We start from the raw sequence: 18,684 nt of genomic DNA, 5'->3' as shown, positions 1-18,684 counted from the left end.
TGCTCAGCACAGTCAATGCACGAAAAGCTCCGTCTGCTGCCCTCAGCCACAGAGGGGGAGGAGAGCGGCAGCCGTAGGGCTGGCCTGGGGATGTCTTTGGGGTGAAAAACAGCAGGATGGGGACAAAAGCATGGCCAGAGCCCCAGAGCTGGGGGGAGAAGCAGGAGGATTTCGCATCAGCCCCAGGACAGAAGCAACACGAGCCACGTGCAGGGAGGACCCGGGTGGCAGGGGGTGGCCAGAAAGGCCACTGTCCTGCCTGGCCTCATGGTGGCTGAAGGTGACAGGGAGGTTTGGGGCTGGCAGGAGGAAGGACAGGAACAGGGAGCTGCAGGGGCGAGCACCCAGCTGAACCCCGGCATCCATTTGAAATCTGGTGCCTTTATACCACTCAGGGAGAAGGTTTTCTTCCAAAGGCACCAGCACACTTGGGCAACCAGCTCCTGTTCTGCGTTTGCCCCTGCAAGCCCACGAGCTACATCGCAGGGAGCAAAAAAGCAGGTCTGTGCTTCTGGGCATGAGGAGGCACCTTCCTCCCCAGCCTCCGCTCCTCTGCAAAACCTTCACGTCTCTGAACAGGCGCAGGCGGAGAAGCAAACACTCCTCCCGACACTGATGAGCCCTTTTGTACCCAGCCCGCGCGCTCCTTTACCTTTGGGCAGGGATAATAGGACAGCCTGAGCCAGGCGGCTGCTGCAAATGTCACCTCTTTGGAGAGGAGGACAGGGGGTGGCCTTCGTGCTGTGGCTCATCAGTGCTCTTGTCTGGAAGGAGCTGTGACAGAAGGAGGAATTAATCCTGAAGGCTCAGCCGGTACCTTTGATTTTGGGGCCCCGGAGCATCCGCCGCACCCTGCGCTGTGCGAGGTCCTGGGAGCAGCGGGGACCCAGCAGCACCCCCATGGCAATGCACCCCCACCCTCGCATCATCCCTCCCCAGGCTGCCCAGACACCGATTCCTGTCCCAGGGACCTGTCGCAAACCGGGATTGATTTCTGCACATCAACAAGCCCGTTAGTGACAACCTGAGGCCAGTACCTCCTGATGGCTCAGGAACACATCTCCTCCCCACCATGCTCCCAAACCGCTACAGCCACAGCCAGCCTGCTCGTGAAGCCAAACGCTGTCATCGCTCCTCTCTGGAGAGTTTTACACTCAGACACCATCCTCCAGTTCATCTCCAGAGGAGACGCTGCGGCTGTCAGTGGTCCTCCCCCGCTTCCCTCTCCTCCTTCTCCAGGCAAAAACAGGAGAGAGGAACATGAAGGACACGTGTCACATCAGGCACCTGGTCTGATGCTCAGAGACACCGAGGCTCCAGAGAAGGGGTGTGAGAAGAACCGGGTTAGATGAAGCCCCCCGAGATGACTCAGACCAGAGGGAGGACACTGAAGGATGCACATTACGGGTCTCCATCCAAGCGCTCTCGCTGCAATGACCCATAAATATGCTGTTTGCTCCACCACTGCTGCATTTATGTGCTCTGCTTTCACCAGAGGGATGCTCCTAAGGAGAAGTTGACCTGAACACCGCAATACAGCAAGTCCAAGCAGAGGATGTGGCACTGGAGCAGAAAGCCACGTGAGACTGGCCAGAAACCGGCTCCTCGAGGGGCTGGAGAGGCAGCATGCAGGATGTGCCCAGTGCTGGACCACCCCATGAAGCGGAGGCTCTCAATTCCCAAAAGCAGGAGCATCCTTCCCATTAGCCCTCGTCCCTCTGGATTTGGACCTGGTGGGACACAAGGCAGAGACCAGATAAGCCACATCTCCATCCACCGATCCCTTTTGGAAACTTCCAGTGCTTCCCAGAGACCTCTCCCACCCCCTTCTCTCCTGCTAGAGATTTATCACAGACCCTGAACAACAAACTCACACCAACAGTCTCCAACGTAAATTATTCCAAGTTGTCTTCTGTACATAAAGCTTCCTCCAGCTCACTGTATTAATCTGTGCAATTAATTAGGCATTTGCCAATTAAATTTTAAATGTCATTTTAGTTTAGTTGAAGGCGGGGAGGAGATTTCCTATTAAAAAAAAAAAAAAAAAAAAGGAAAAGGGAAAAGCAAGTAAAGCCCTAATGACAGGAATGATTAAAGACAGGCTGGCAAACGGGCCCTTAGAAGACATGGATCTGCAGTCAGCTCAGACCACAACTCTCTCATCCCTAACTGAAAAATAATCATCATCACAGCATCATTGCAAAGTCAATAACTTCAAGACACTCGAGAATTACTTCCACTTGCTTCACCATCACTTATCCCCACCGAAAGCAAGCTGAGAGTATTCTCTGGCTAGAGAAAAAGCATTTTGTCTTCGTCTTTCCTTCGGGGGAGGAACCTGACGTGGCAGCAGGAGACTGTAGCTATTCGGATGGAGAGCAATTGTTTTCCCAACCAGATGAGCTCATGGGTAACTGTGACCGGTGAGAGCTTCCATCACTGGGTGAAACGTGTTTTGCTCAGCAAGGTACAAACCTTCTGGCTCTTCACAGACAAGCCCTGGCCCCAAAAGCCCCGTGGGAGCACAGAAATCATCCCATTTCCCCATCACCGGCGGGACCCGAGGATGCAGCGTGTCAGGATGGTGCCGTCTTCCCTTTTCTGTTCCTCATGAGCTGCTAAATCCATGCAAAGAAGCAATTGTAATATATACCACACAGATATGACGTGGGGATGGGCCACTGCTATGGTGGAAAACTGAACCAGCTACGGAGGATAAAGCTGATTTGAAATCCAGGTGAGTATCTAAAGACGACCCAGCGGCAGCCACGGATCAAACCCATGTCCCTCATATTCACACTTCATGTCTCATCAAAAGCTCTCCAGGCCCTGCTAAAGGCAATTAATTAGATGCACCTTCTCAAAAGACGACCTTTTGTTATTTTCCAAGAGCAGGGAAGGTTAAAAAAAAAAAAAAAAAAAAAAATCACAAAGCAGCATTGGTTTCACCCAAATTATTTTAAAAGGCGATTATGAAGGATAATCCTCTGAAAAAATGGGTGATGGATTTCCATTAAACCTGGTCTCCGTTCACCTGTTTAAGGGTCCCCGTCAGTCCGATGCCGTATGGGAGGCGTGCATCCCCACAGCCGCCTGGGTTGGTGGGGTGCTGGCCTCCCCTTCTCACCTGCCCAGCCCAGGCCATCAGCGCTGCTCCTCAGATTTGTCACTTTTCCTCCAATTTAAAATAGAAAATGGATAAAGCACCAATTAAAAAATAAAGCAAGCTGTGGTTTGTCTTGAGTTAAGCTGGGGTTTTCGAAGGACATTACCCCAGTCTGTTGGAAATCAAGAGCAATGCAGCTCTGCAGCGGTCTCTATTCAGTGTCTTTGAAAATCCCAGTCTTTCATCCAGGTTTGAGCTGAAAGCACGAGGAACACCAAGGGATGGTTTCATCCGCCCCGCTGTCAGGCTGCCTGCTCAAACAGGGCCACACGCGCTGGCAGGACAGTGTCCCGGCTTGTCCATCCCCCTGCCATAGTTACAGCTCCTGGTTTGTGCGCAGCGGGAGAAAATTTGTTAAAATTCAAATGCTCGTTAACAGGATAAAAAAATAACCCAGGTAGACCTGCTGGCCAAAGAGTCTGCTCTCTGACTGCTGAGCATGTGCTGCTTGGAGATGTACCCCGTGCTTGGGAGAGGGATGGGTTTAGAAAGAAGGTCTAGAGCTGACACTTTGGATGTCTCGCTACCAGTGGTGGTTCTCCATGAAAGCCCTCCAGATGTGCTGCCATACGCGCGCTCGACTGTAGACACCAACCACAGCGCGGTGCTGACAACATCTTTCCATCTTTCTCAATAAAGACCGTTCTCAACAGGGGAGCTCATAAAGACGATACTCCAGAAGCCATCAAGTTTCTGATGAGTTAGACCCACCCTACACTCAAGAATGACCCTCAGTCTTCCCTCCAGGACCGTAATCCTGATGACTATGCGTGTGATGGAGGAGCATTGGTTTGACGGGCTGCTCGGGGCAGGTACGTACCCTGCATCTCACCCAGGAGAGTTGCTGCCTTAAAGTCAAACCTGATCCAAGTCGGGCCATTTCCCGAGGAGCAGACGATCTGCTTAGCTCTGCGACACAACTGCAATGGCTTCACAGAGTTGGACTCGAGCTGCACACAGCTCTTGACAAACACAACTGGGGAACCTGCCCTACTCCCAGCTAGTCCTAACCCAGCTAGTCCTAACTTGGCATCTGCCCTGCCTACAAGCTGTTATTTGAGATGGATTTTGGAAGAGCCAAGCATTTTGCTGTACGACCCACGCGCAAAGCTCAAGGCTGCTGTCAGCGGCATCTCCACACCGTGAGCTGGAGGAGAGCAAGATGAGACGCGACTCAACACGGCTCTGCTTATCCAGAGCTCCACAGCCGGCAGGGAGAAGTTTGCAAACTAAACCTACAATCCGGCCCCAGCCCTACAAGAGCTCAACCAGCATCACTGGAGAACCATCACCCACCCAGAAAGGCTTAGGCAGCGTGTTGGTAAGAGCAAACCTGCCCTTACAGATCCCATCACAGCGCAATAGGGCAGACAGCAAGCTGTGCTGGAACGCCACGTTGACCTTTACAAACATGATTTCCCCCCCATCTTCTGCTCTCCAGTCCTGGCCACAGCCGGAGCGGGATATTCATCATCATTTACCATCAGGACTGCAGGAGAGGACCCAGGAGGGAAGCGGCGAGGGAAATGGAAGGGTGCCGTGAGCAGGCAGCCGTGTTTGGCGCTCGTGGTCCCATCTCCGCTTCCCATTTGTCATTGCAGAAATAATAAGAAAGCGAAGCCAGCTGTAACGATCCAGCCTCTTCCTAAAAATACGCATCGTTGGCAGCAGCTTTATTGCTGCCGGTTCAAAGGCAAGCCAGCGTGGCCTCTGCTTTCCTGAGCTTCCCGAGGATACATCAGGTAACTGCCTGGGGGGGATGCATTGCAGTGAGTCTCCACCCTAAAGCATAGAGCCCACCACGGCACCCGCGGAGAAGGAGCCCACCGGGACCCTCGCTGCGGGCTGCTGAAGAGCAAAGCGATGAATGCTCCTCCGAATGGAGGAGGTTAATTACTGTGATCAAAAATATCCAGAGGGAAAAATGTTACACCAGATATTAGCAATTAACCCAGAAATCTAAACATCACAATTGCTGCAATTAATAGGATCCTACACTTGCACTAATTACCAGTCTGCGCAAGAGGAGGCTGTGCCAGGAGGGAGGGAGGGTGCCTGCGGAGCCGCCAGAGCAGCAGATCCCAGCCCCAAATGGGGATGCTACAGGGGGTCCCATCTAGAGCCGTGCCAAAATGGAAGTGGCAGGGGTGACTGGAGGTCTTGAGGGGGTCTCCTGCCTTCAAAGCTACACCAGGGTGCTCAGGGCCTTGCACAAAGCTCGTTAAACCTCCAGCAAACCAAACCTGCTTGCAGTGGCATCGCTGCATGTCACCAGACCAGTGCTGTTCTGCAGCACTGCAACCGCACAGGCTTTAAACCGGGAGAGGAGCTGATCCTGTACCCTGACTCACCCCCAGCATGATCCTCCCTGGTTATGGTGGGCTGCAAACCACACCGCAACCGTGCCAAGGGTGTCACCGTGTGCCGGGAGGGTCCCGGGGAAAGCGCAGTGCATAGAGGACACCGCCGCTGCTCCACGTCCCCAGTGGCCAGCGTAGGAGAATTTACCCCACCTCCTTGTTTTAGGAGTGCTGAAAGCATAGAAACATAGAGTAAGGCTGAGTAAAACAAAAACCCAACGCCTTTTCCTTCCTGCCCTACAAGCCCAGCTCAGACACAGCCCCATCGTGAACTGCTCAGAAAGCAAAGCCCCTCTCCTCCTGCCTCCAGGTTTAAGCAGGAGGGAGGATCCTGCTTCCTCTCCAGCACTTTTCTAACATTTTAGCTCATTTAGAAAGGGGTTCCTCTGCACAGAGCAAGCACTCCCACTAACAACCACTTTGCTCTTTAAGTAACCTGGTGGTCCTTACACCCAGCGTGCAAATTCAGCTGTCGAGGGCAAGGCGATGCAATATAATGGATGCGATGTCAAGAAAAATTAAATCAAATGTCAGGATAAAATTCCAGGGGGGAACATACTTTTATGATTCATAATGCCAACCAATTATCCCCGTGACAGGCCAAACGGCAGTATTTTATCATGCCTAGCAGCCTGGAAAGGGAGTTGGGCAAATCGGCTCATAAAAAGATTCTTTAACAAACTCAGCAGACATTGTAATGATCACTAGCACACACTTCATTTTTCAGCACCAAATGACAAAAAAAGAAAACCCAGCACTTAGTGTGTGCCAGAGCTGATGTATTCCCAAGACAAAGCACCTCTGCTGGGGAAACGGTCCGGGTGCTTTGCTCTCCCCTCTGCCCCATCCACTCCGGTGCTCGAGATCTCCCCCTTCTCCCACCGGCACGGGCAGGGCTCAGCTGTCCATCCTAAAAACACTACAGAGCTTTTCATTTTCCACAGCTGACATGCTTCAGCGCTACTTGCTCTGGGCACCGAGACATAAAACCGAGGTTACATTTCCATCAGAAATACAAAGTAATTTAATATCTCAACCAGGTACAAAACATTGCCCTTGGTGATGACTGCCCCCAAAATCACATCAGCTGATGTGATGCAGCGGGGGATTAGCCAGGCACTACGGCCAGACTCAGCAGCCGACGAAGCGGTGCTAATATAGTCTATCGAGGCTGGATGTATTGTGTTTATACACAAGATTTACCCTGGTGTCTCATCAGCCGGTGGAGCGGAGCGTGCTGGAAGGGCAGTGGCAGTAGATGTCAGCCTGATGGGAAGCCACCGCGCTGAGACGAAGCCAGGAGATCACAGCAGAAAGCCCACGCAGCCTCCGGGTCAGGCTGCAATGCAGGACGCCCTCAAAAAAACCTCCAGATACCAAGGTTTGATGTACGAAATACAGCATTCAGTGCAAAAGAGCATGCAGGGCTAATGGGAGTCAAGCCGTCAAAGCCCAACAAAAACGTCAGCATTATTTTTAATCCCTGGCATAACCCCACTGAAAAGCAAAGGAAAATCTCAGGAAGGAAAAAGCTTCCTGCACTGGAAGTATTTGTTTTCTGTGGAAATGCTTGCAAGATCACGGCTCAAAGTGTATTCAAGTGAACTTAGTATTTTTTAGGACCTACAAAGTGCTTCATACTTCCATGTCCTGAAGGGCAGAAAGGAAGGAGGCAGTTGCATCTCTCCCAGCAAAGGTGGAGGAGCAATCGCTAGATAAACTAAGGCGGATTAACAAACACCCAGCCCTGCATCCCAGTGCTGCCTCTGCCCAACAGAAGGAAAAGCCCAGGGTGAAAAACAGCAGAATTTTTCTGGCTCAGAAAAAGGGTATTTAGACCAAGAAAGGGAAAGAGAAATTCCACCTATTAAACCAAACCTGCCACTAGGACTTGGATGCTCTCATTGGCCGCTCTTCCCAAAATGGCTTTTTTTTCCCTAGAAAAAATGAAGGGTGTGCTCAGGACCTCCCTCTGCGCCGGGGCAGGGAGCCAGCGACCACCCGGGGGGCTCGGGGCTCTGCCGGCGCCCAGGAGCCCTGCCCGGCCGGGGGCAGACGTGCTGGCAGACGGAGCCGGTGGACCTTCGCCTGGCCCTTGTTTATGTGACATGGATCTTTTCCAAGTGAGCAGGTTAAGTGTTTGCATCCTGGAGATACAAAAGAAAAACCAAGCCACCACCAGACGGGTCCCCAAGGAAGAGGTTTCTGATGCTTTCCATCCCTGCTAATAAACTATAGTTCCTGGCTGGTCCAGGATCCTTTTGGAGAGGTATTTAATTGGCGCTTATTGCGGTAGCTTTCCAGCCCCCTGCCAGGATGGGGCAGCTAATGACGCGGGCAGCAGCTGCTCCTGCTCCGCTTGCAATAACAACGGGGTCTAGGAGGCAGCACCAAGCCACCAGCTCATCGGCATCACAGCCCGCACGCACGGACACCCACCCGGCTCCCCCGCGGCTCCTATGCAGTCACAGGGCTTACAGCAAAGGGATTTTTTCACCTGTTTGTTCCCAGCCCATGCCAAAACACAGCGGTGCTTCCCTCACCAAGCCCATGGAGGATGGCGAAGCCGCGTTCCCAGGAGCCCACGCTGTCTGCTCCCAGCCCAGGGCCCGCCGGAGCAGAAGCAGAGCCCCGATGGCGAGAGGCTGCCCTTCCCACCGCTGTCCCGTGTGAGAGGGCCAGGAGCATCCTTCCCGCCTCGTGCTTTGCAGGATGACTTCCACACTGACTGTTCCTCTACGAGAAGCAAAAGCAAAGCCACCACAGCAAGGTACGGAGAGGACAGAGAGAGTTAACGCCTCTCCAATAAAAACAGGGGCAAGGTAGTTGTGCTTACAAAGTCCTGCTCTGCACCAGGACAGGCACCCCCATGGCATAAGCCAGTTTTCTCAGCAGGCTTTAGCACCGTAACCCAGCCTTTTGGCCATCGACAGACCTCCAGAGGTGCTCCCATCCTCACGACCCCAGAGAGATGGACCTGGGTATCCTTTGCACCCTCCCAAACATGCATCTCCCTCTCCCAGGGGCTGGCTGGCCTCGAGGGTCACCCGCAGCCACCGCGCAGGAGCCCCAGCCTCCCCCATCCACGGCACGGCCGGGCGGCAAAGGAGGCCCCGAGGACCCTGGGCAGGCACGTTTGAATAGGACTGTCGACGCTGTCCCGCTGCCGCATGACACAGCATCCGAATGGCCTTAAAATAAACTTCTCCTCCTTTCTTATGCATGATTAAGCTTCCTCCCGAAAGCGCGTGTGCCTGTGCATGCACGTGTGCGTACACACACGCACGCTCCCCACCGCGCCGGCACCGTAGGCAGCGGCGCACTCATTATGTTTTAAATAAAGCATTTTTAAAACCTCTCAGAATTTAGCAACAATTGCCATGGATACCAATCACTGAAATCCCTCTGTTACTATGGCAACACCTTTCCCATCCTGCCTATTTATCCTGGAACTGACACACCATTTATCGTGAGTGATAGGAAGGGAATTTGAAAGCAACCTTCCTTAAGTGCACGGAAGCATAAAAATCCTCAGTGAGGAAATAACTATTAATAGAGATAAAACAGCAACAGCGCGCGGTAGCCCCAGACCGATGGCACACGGGGCACGTTTTGTGCCTGCGCATCGCTGCTAAACGCCGAGGACAACACAAGCAAAACGCAGCCTCCAGCAAAAGGGAAGGCAGGCAGGGTCAGTAAGGCTGAAAACACAAACGGACACCATTTTTTTGCACATGTAGCACGCAAATAATTAACACGAGAGCCCATAAGAGCGAGACTGTGTGCTGCAAAGGGACTGGGGTAACTGCGCTGCTGCGGTGGCACGGGGATGCTTTAGCAAACGCTGCTCGAAGCCTCCTCGCAAGCCTGCGGGCGACGCTCAGGGCTCACAGCAAGCCCTCGCCAGGGCTGGTGGCACCAGAGTATGAAATTACCTCCTTGCCCCAGCAAAGGGGCTTCCAGGGGAGCGGAGTGGGCAATCCAGCCAGGTGAACCATATATAAATGTCTCACGCTAGGTATTTATGATGCCCGTTGGGGTAATATTCAAGAGGCCTGAGATCTCCATGGTGTTTATTTTCACAATACATCTGACAAGTCAGCACAGTTTATTATTCCCTGCATCTCCAAGGGTCAAACTCAGCAGAGCCAGAGCCTGCCGGTGAATTGTTTAACTCAACCCATTGCCCCAAAGCACCGAGGGGCTGAATGCGTTAAGCACAAAGAGACTCCTGCAGTCGAGCTACAAGCGCTCACATGCAAGAGCCTCCAGGCTCTTATGCACCAGCAAGCAGCCCCTTTGCAGCACAGACTGGAACAAAGCCTCTCCCCGGCGCTTCTGATCCCGCGCCAGAGCGCCGAGCGTGCTGCGTGTCAGAAACGCTCAGCGACCGGCCGAAGAAAGGGGAATAAGCCTTGCAGAAAGAAGCCCACCACCATCACGGCCCTTCTTCCCACACTCTTCATGAAAAAGGGGAAAGAAAGGCTCCAAGCCCCTGGGAGGGGGATCCTCGTCCCTTCCAAACATTGGTCGTCCTGTCACTCTCCTATCCTACAGCTTAAGGCACAGTGATGCTGAGTGGGAGGAAGGAGAGCAAACATGAGGCAAGCCCAGGTAGTGGGCAAGACCAGGGCTCCATCCCCAATTTCATTTCCCAGGCTGCGTGTTACCATTAAGACTGTGTAATTCATCCTGAAGAGCTTCATACTCAAAGGGCAAGATACAGCTATGGGGAGTGGGACCCCAACTGTTCCCTCGGGAAGGATGGAGCACAGGCTCACAGCTCACCACCCCAAGGTCACACTTACTTGTTCTGCGGGGTGACAGCAACACGCTGGCTCCATCCTTAGGTTTTCATCAATGGCAGGCACCGAGGATTTGGGAGAGCAGCTTTATATTTTTCTCATGCCTCTTGTAAAAGCATCATGATCCAGACTTGAGTCCATCCACTGACCCGTGCCTGGGAAGAGCAATTTGAGTAACAGAGTCTACTGCTTTTCCATGTTATGCAGAAAGGCATCTCTGCAAGGGAAGTCACCACTCAAAGCCTTTTGATTGATTCAACTGAATTTTAGGAGCAGATTGTCCAGACACTGATATCGCTATGCAGATCTAGGCCTGGGAAATGGACCAAAGCTAATAGAAATTCAGTACAGCCATTGATGATTTGTACAATTATGGGCTGCTATGAATCAAAAGGTTAACTTTCAGACAGTTCCTTGTGGGAGAACCCTGAGAGATCGATTTCAAATTTCATACAGTATTTAGTCAAATCTCTTTATTAGGGGACAACAGCAGTCTCCGTGTCACAGAAACGAGAAGGCTGAAGGCTACGCAGAGGTTAGTGCAGGACACCTGCAGAGACAGCAGCGTGAAGCGATCCAGCGGAGATGCTCTGGAAGCACTGCATTTTTCTGAGCTCATGAGCCGTGAGGAATGTGAATTGACTGCAATGTGCAGAAAGGCTGTTAATTACAATCACGCAAGTCACTGCAAACATCTGTGATTAACAAGAGGACTCCAAGAGACTGAAGGAAGGGGAGCAGATCGCACACCGACACAACACACCAGCTACCGCAGTCGAGATGGGTGAACATCGAAACTCAGCTCTTGACACTGGGGGCGGAAAGACTTGCAAAGCATGGAGCTTGCGCGGCTGAGAAGTCCCGGGGAGGTTTACTGTTCGCACAGAAGCCTACAAAAAGAATACCCCAACTAAAGCAGCTTTCTGCTCTGCTAAATTAGGACAGCGCTACAAGTACGATCAGCTGCTGTCAAAGGATGCCAGAAGCATCAGGAAAGCAGCGGGAGGACGTGTCCATGGGCAGGTCTGTATCCAAAGCACGGGCTCCCAAGAGACACCATTTCCCGTGGGAAGGCCAGGGTGGCCAAATACGTACAGACCAGGCCAGGATTGCTGCAGTTGGGCAGGAGCTGAGGCCAGGCTTATCTGAAAGAGCGAGCACAATCAATCTTGACGAGCCAGCCTTCGACCTGCTCTGCGTACCCGCAGCCCAGCCACCAGAAGGACAGAGCCATTCCCTTCCTTCAGAAGGACACTCACCCGCTCTACAAATACCAAAACCTTAAACGCACAAGATAAAATGAGATCAAGCAGTTTGAAAAAGCCACCACTTACATATTATTTCTCTTTCCTGTTTCTTATATAGCACTTTATATCCCTTTAGCTATCGTTCATCGTTGTAAATATACACGGGACTTTCACACATCTATAAAATTAAAGATTGTGGCCAGAAAAAACCACCATAAACTAAGCTGAGATATAGGACTATTAAATAAAAAGACCAGAAGGAATCACAGCATCTTCCAGCCTGATTTCCAGCACAAGAGAGACTAAGGAGTTCCTCCCCCTCCCGTTTCACATCCAATGACACAGATAAGGAAACTGAGAAAAGCACCAGCGTAAGAATCCAAAGATCTTTCCTCCATTAGCAGCAAACATGCACATAAGTCAAAAAAAACAGAGTTGTCAAGATGATGCACGCTAAAAATGTAGCAGCCCCTCCAACACTGGAGGCATTCATTGGGAGAGCTGGGGTTTTTTTCAAATCAAACGTTTTGATCTACAAATTGTTATGCTGAGCCTTTCTCCGTGGGGAAAGCAGGAAGCAAGCAGCGTTTTAAGAATCCTTTGAAGGTATCTTTCCCAACCATTACAAAAGAAAAAGGGGAAAAAAAAAAAATAGATACATGTTTGAGCCTCGGGCCCCAGCTCAAGGCAAAGGAAGGTTTCAGAGACTTGAAGCACAAGCGCCATGCGATGGGCTCAGGGGTGATCCCAAGCAAAGGGACACGTGAAGGCTCAAAAAGCACCACCAGCTGCAGCACACAGGGACGTGAACCAAGAAATGCTGCCCTGAAAACGGAACCTGATTTGCACCAGCTCTGCCAAGAGAGATGTGCTGGAAAAACATGGTCTTTGGAAACAGCAAATAGGTTGGCTGAAAGATCAGAAGAGCGGTACGATGTATACATCTTGTCGTGTAACAGGAGGCGTGTTTCAGGATTCACCTAACCGAAACACTAACTGCACTGGAGTTCGTACTGAAGAAAAGTCAGCCAAAGTTTCAAGGTTTTATGGAGATAACAAACTTGTCCTTGAGCAATATCCAATCACCCAGGTTTGCATAAACACCAAGAGCGCTGCGAGAATAAATTCTATTCATACTTACCTACGCGGGGCAAGCAAAAAATGCAACACGGCAGCCTGGGAGAAAGCAGGAGGGGCTGCAAGCGTCACCACGTCACGATCGCTTTCCATCTTTGTCAACGTTCTCAGATTGGACCAGGCCCCCTCCCGCCCCAACCTGAATCAGATTATAAAACCATTGCTATACACAGAGGTGGATATAAACTGTTAGATGCACTCATAAAAAAAAAAAAAAAATCTTACTCTGCAGGATAATCGCCTTAAAACCAAGCTGCTCTACATAGCTACTGTCCTCATTTGAATTCAGCTTGTATGTGAATCTGCAGAGGCCTCAACCACAGGGCTTTGCCTCCTTCTTGGCATTTCAGTAGATTATCTCTACGCTTTGCCATCGCCTTGAGATTAAGCTTGTTTTACTACAAATTCAGCTGATATTTGCTCTGCGTTCAACCGGCACTGCTCATGTTGTCTGTGTTACAAGATACAGCATTTATTTCCTAAAAAGTTGCAGCATGGCTCAGCTGCATTTTTACCACTCAGCCCTGAAAGCAGGATCGAGGGGAGAGCTAATGCTTAGTGGAACCTCTCCTTAAATTAAAGCCCCTTCCTATGTTAGTGAAGCCCCTCGGGCTGTCTGGTTTCTGGGAATCGGTACCAGCAGTGACATGCCTAGTGGGGACATGCCCAACAGCTATAAGTAAGAGCGAGCAGTATTAGTGGACCTAAAATTAGACCGATAGGCAATACTTAGAGGCACATGTACGCTCTTCTGCTCAGGCCTAGAGAATAGGTAGGACATTGCATTTTGGGAGTGTCTAGCTCCAAGTGCTACAGCGAGTCAGAAATGTTGATAGCTTTTGAAGTATGGTAGCAGCAGCTGGCAGAAAGGAGCCTGGGGTGCAATACAGCTCCTTTTCAAAGCACCAGTCCCTCTTTTGAGTCACTGCATGGTGCTGGCATTAAAGGATCTCAGGAAACAGCAGAGCCCCAAAGACAAATGGTGCAAGAGATAAAAGATCTGGAAGGAAGAAGCAGCAGGAGTGAGAGCAACAGCTTCTTCCTCCCTCCCCCCGAAGAGCTGGTTGCAGCTACGTGCGCTGTGGACAGAGAAAGAACAGGATCGTCCTTCCTTTCCCCAATTAAAAGTGATTGATTGCACACTAAAAAATGAGAGGCTAATCCTCATCCCTGTTTTGAGGAAGCTCAACACCAAGTTCCAAAATCAGGAACGAAACACCGAGGGTCAGTTACCTGGAGGCGGAGCAGGAGAGGGAAAGCGGGAGGCATCGCGGGGCACAAGCGCAGGACTCCCAGGACAAGAGCCATCGGGGGCTCACCGGAGAGGCAGTACCTGGACAGCACGGAGACCTCCCACGGGGCAGCCAGCTGGTAGCGGATGGTAGGAACACAAAGATAAAAGCTCGTATACATCATATTTAATAAGAGTTTTGCTCCGCTGGCTCCCGGGAAGGACAGCTGCTCTCTTCAGCAGCATCTCACCCCGCGGGGGGCTCAGCAGTACAACTCGGAAACACTATGATCTAGCCTGGAAGATTAGTGCCCGTACAACACCATCTTCTCTGACTGCAGCTGGAGAACAGAGTAACTGACAAACCATCTTAAGAAAATGTTTTTTATTTCTTTTTTTTTTAATTTCTTTTTTTTTTCCTTTTTTTGGAATTTCTGATGTTTACAGATATGCTTTTATTTCTGATAATATAGCTTCGCAGCAATAAAAATCACAATGCAGCTAGCAGAGCAGCTGAACTAAGACCCATAAATACCAGCACAGAAAACAATGGACAACCACCAATATTTCTATACATGAACTATTATTTTAATGTCACATTTTGACAATTGTAAATGGTCTACAGAATGTACGTGGGCAAAAGGCAATAAGTGAGTCCTTTGAAACGCTAGATGTATAATAAACAGCGCATTATCAACATTTACATGATTCACATCAAATTGATGACATCCTAAATGTATTCCTTTTAAAGGACAGAGATTTTTCAATAAAATATTACATTTCATTTAATACTCTGGTACAATACTTCATACATTGCAGGAAAAAAAATAAATGCAAGGTCTACTCCACCTAATAAGAGGATCCTTTTTCATTAGTCTTTAGTATTGTAATAAAAAAAAAAAAAAATCACAATAATATCATAAATAAACAGGCTTGAAATTATTAATTACGTTTCACTATTTAAAAGGGAGAAATTAAAAATTAATTTGAAATAATGAAGTTATGGGTAGAAAATCAAAACCTGACAACACATCCTAGTACCAGCTGTGATTTTTCCCATCCCTACAACAAAAAAGGAAACACGTTTTGTAACTTGGTTAGCCGTATCCTAGTTAATCGTGTTTCAAACACATATCTTAAGAGGAAAAAGTAAAGTTTGGTCAGGATTAATAGGAGAACCAATCAGTCCTAACAACAGTTAGCTGAAATTAAAGTGTATGCTATAAAACATTCAGTAAATGAAGTCTGTAGCAAATTCATGCTGGCATAAATTATTGTGCCTTAGGAGTCGGGTTAAAGTTTCCCTTGTGGTATAAAGTCTTCTACAACAGAACACTTCAGAACTGCATCCCTTTTCCATTCCATTGATACAGCAAAAGCTTGTAAATCAATGCTTAAAATTTATTCTCTAGAAACTCACCAGAAATACATGAAACCCACATTCACTTATCTCCCCTGAACCAAAGGACATTTCTCTTTCTTGCTTCATCTGTCATAAACCCCAGCCATTGTTTAAAATAATTTTAAAAAATGCTTTAAGAATCATCCCTCTCTTGCCGGTGCATGAAAGGCAGACAGATTTTATTTTGGTATTCAGCAGGGCCTAACACTCCAGTTAAGAGAGGAGTATTTATTCACAATCTTTCAGATTCTGTTCCCCCCTCATTGACATTCTTCCACCATATGCTCCCCAGGATTAATACACATTCGGCATTGAGAATTCCCTGGTTCCAAGAAAAAAAAAAAACAAAACAAAACAAAACAAAATATCCTACAGCGGCAGCTTCTAAACAGCTAAAATGAGGTCATAAGAGGCAACTTTATGTTGGCCAGGTAACTCATTGCTGCTTATACAGGTCAATCTTTTAAGACACATCACATTAACTGAGTTCATAACAGAGTTCAGATTCATTCAGGATCCTTCTCTCGTTTCTCTTGACTTTTCTCCTGACTTTTCAGTTTGGTGCAGAATAGCTCCAAACCTGAACATGCGTTCCACCTTGCTATAACGTATGAAGTGTAGAATTTGTCTAACTCTGTACAAAGTTTTAGACAAATATTTAATTGCCGTCAATCGCTCTATACAAATACCAACACTTATAACTGATCCCTGTTCAGCAGGATGAAGCTGTAAATAGGGACAGGAGAGGAAGCAGGCGATGTAGAATCTCACTACCGAATGAATAGGTTTTGCTCTCATCATGACTAGAAATTTTAGATCTAGAAAGGGCACAAGTATTTATGACTAGAGTATAAGGCTATGACATTAAAACAGGTATTATGGTATGCTGGTGACAGGAGTTCCAAAAAAAACCCAAAGCCTCAAAAGACAGAAAGGACAATAGGCAAAGTAACAAAATTCTGCTTAACATTAAAGAAGCACCTTCATTCAGTTCAAACAAAGTGTTCAAATATTTGACTTTGCAAAGTACTCTCAGGAAAAGGTAATGTCATCTCCCACTTAACCTTTCACAAAGCTGCATTAATTACATTCCAGGCTTTAGCATAATTTCACTAGTAAGGCCAATCACGCAGTTCCGTTGGCCCTGCACCCTGGCATACAGCAACGTAACGCACCGTTCACCACCTGCACCTGCGGTATGAAAATGGCAATAATTCCTTAACACCACGTAAGTCACAGAACTTCCCCAGAAACACGGGGAAAGATGCTGGTAAGACACCACTGGTACCCGCTCCTAGGGACCGATTCTGCCATTAATGCACACGTGCAGCTGCTCATGGCTTCAAGGGGAGCTCCTGGTCCAGATAATTGGACAGAGCAAACAAAGTGAAGAAACCCAATTAACAGGCAGCTTAACAGCAGTTCTTCGTTCTAGAGTCTCTAGAAGAGGACTTTTGTCTCATTGACAACCATCAGAAGTGGTTTCAGATGAACGTGATTTTTTAATCTAATAGGGACAGCAAATTCAACGCAGCTCTGAAAGGCACTTCAGGTAGAACGGTAATAAACTCCTGCCTGATGAAACGAACCAGGACAAGCCTGCTGGCCTCGCTGCCGGTGCTGCCCTTTTCAACTAAGGCAATTTTAGTGGATAGCTAACTTCCATGCACTGCTTTCCCCACACAACTTTTAATTTAGCCACTTACACTAGCATAAGGCCTTACTAAAAAACCAGAAGGCTCAACAGCTTCCACCTCCCCAGCAGAAGGGGAAGAGGGTTACCTTATACTAAGGTAACAGCCTGCACAGTGGGTTACTTGTTTCACTGTTTTTAATATGCTGTCAAGGTGTCATCATGCAACTTTTTAAAATGCCTTAACTCTACAAGTTCAATCTCTTGCTTAATAGATGAACACAGACAAATTAACATAGACAGTGTCCTCACAAACTGCTAGGCCACTGTGTCTTTTGAGAGATACAGTAAATTGCTATTTTGGGTAGAGATCACGTAAAAGAAATTTTGTTTGATATAAAGACTACCTTGCATAATTACTCAAAAATAGCCCATCCAGCCACTCAGCTAAGTTGTAATCAAAGCCACCAGATATCACAAAACGCACCTTCATATCAGTAACTGCTCACCCCTATGAAACTCAGTCTGAGTTTGAAATGTATTAGGACTAATTTCATCATGTAGCTGATTCTATTCACGCTGGTGATCCACTGTTTTCAAACAATCAAGTATTGTTCCCATCAGTATTTTACATTAGTGTAACGGATTTATGCATATCATTGCTCTCCCACCACCACCCCCCAAAAAAAACCCCAAAATCCCACAACTGCTCAAATAAGGAAAAAACCCCAACTAATAGCCATACTGTGAAACAAAAATACTATTTAAAAAACAAATGGATGACAGTCCAACAGTTTGCGGGATTCAAAACTGACTCTACAAAGTAGTTGTCTACATTGTAGAAAGGATTTCCTTTTATTTGGAAAATGAGCAACTGTAAATCAGGTATTGGAGAGAAGAGATATAAACAATCTTTAGATGGTCTTAAGTTTTGCCTACTGTTGAAGGATTAAAACCGTAAATAAAAAGGTACCAAGCCCTCAGAGTTCACCGTTCATGTGAAGCTTCTTCCATCTCTTTCTTGACCTTTTTAAAAACCATATTCATTTCTGGGAAAAGAAGGGAGAAGAAAATAAAAATTATTTAGGAAAAAAACCACCAGTTATTTCTTATTCTGACATGATACAGAAGTGCTCAATTTTGACTCAATAAAGCCTTAAAATCAACCAAAAGTCTCAAACCTTGCTTATAAACTGCGTGGTACTTTGGCAGTAGAAGATGAGATTGTGTATAGACTTGGAGAAGATCCCTGGACTAAACGGATGAAACACACTTACAGTTACCAAATAAAAAAGGGAAAATAGGATTTCTGAGGTCTTTAAAAACACAGGGGGAAAGATGACAAAAGGCTTTAGATTAGAATTCAAAAGAAGTTAATGACTAAAGACACCTTAAATTCAAAGGTACTCCTTTGCTGTATTCACAGCTCATTAACCGAAGTATCAGATAAACTTATTAGCTAATAACCAATATATATATATATATTCCATCATCTGATTGCAAGAACCAAATTATAACAGCTATTTAAAATATAACAAAGAGAATCTACAGATTTGTATCTCAGCAAAAGCAAGGATTTAATTTTTATGAGCATGACAACAATACTACACCAACCGCTCACACCACACAGGCACAGCAGTAAACTTGCTCATTGCATCTTTTATGAGGCTGAGCATGAGATTAAGTGTTCTTTGAATCTCTGT

General features: G+C 48.0%; 1 protein-coding gene across 3 annotated transcripts in view; it reads right to left on the bottom strand.

Annotated features, from left to right (window-relative positions):
• Positions 1–1,711: 1,711 nt before the first annotated feature.
• The window catches only part of PTPN11 (protein tyrosine phosphatase non-receptor type 11), a 43,136-nt gene continuing 26,163 nt past the window's right edge, over positions 1,712–18,684 (bottom strand). The window contains exons 16-18 of one of the 3 annotated variants that reach the window (XR_014229564.1): positions 17,955–18,030; positions 13,949–14,083; positions 12,772–12,854 (exon numbers count right to left, since the gene is read on the bottom strand). The gene's annotated coding sequence lies outside the window, so the exon portion shown is untranslated. Of the gene's footprint in view, positions 1,731–12,771; positions 12,855–13,948; positions 14,084–14,438; positions 18,031–18,684 lie in introns of those variants that run through there. The other 2 variants (XR_014229563.1, XM_082324988.1) reach the window with 2 other exon arrangements.

This window comes from Platalea leucorodia (genome assembly GCF_965183815.1).
Source record: "Platalea leucorodia genome assembly, chromosome: 12".
Classification (NCBI taxonomy): domain Eukaryota; kingdom Metazoa; phylum Chordata; class Aves; order Pelecaniformes; family Threskiornithidae; genus Platalea; species Platalea leucorodia.
The sequence above is the reverse complement of the archived record's forward strand: the minus strand, read 5'-3'. Positions and strand labels throughout refer to the sequence as shown.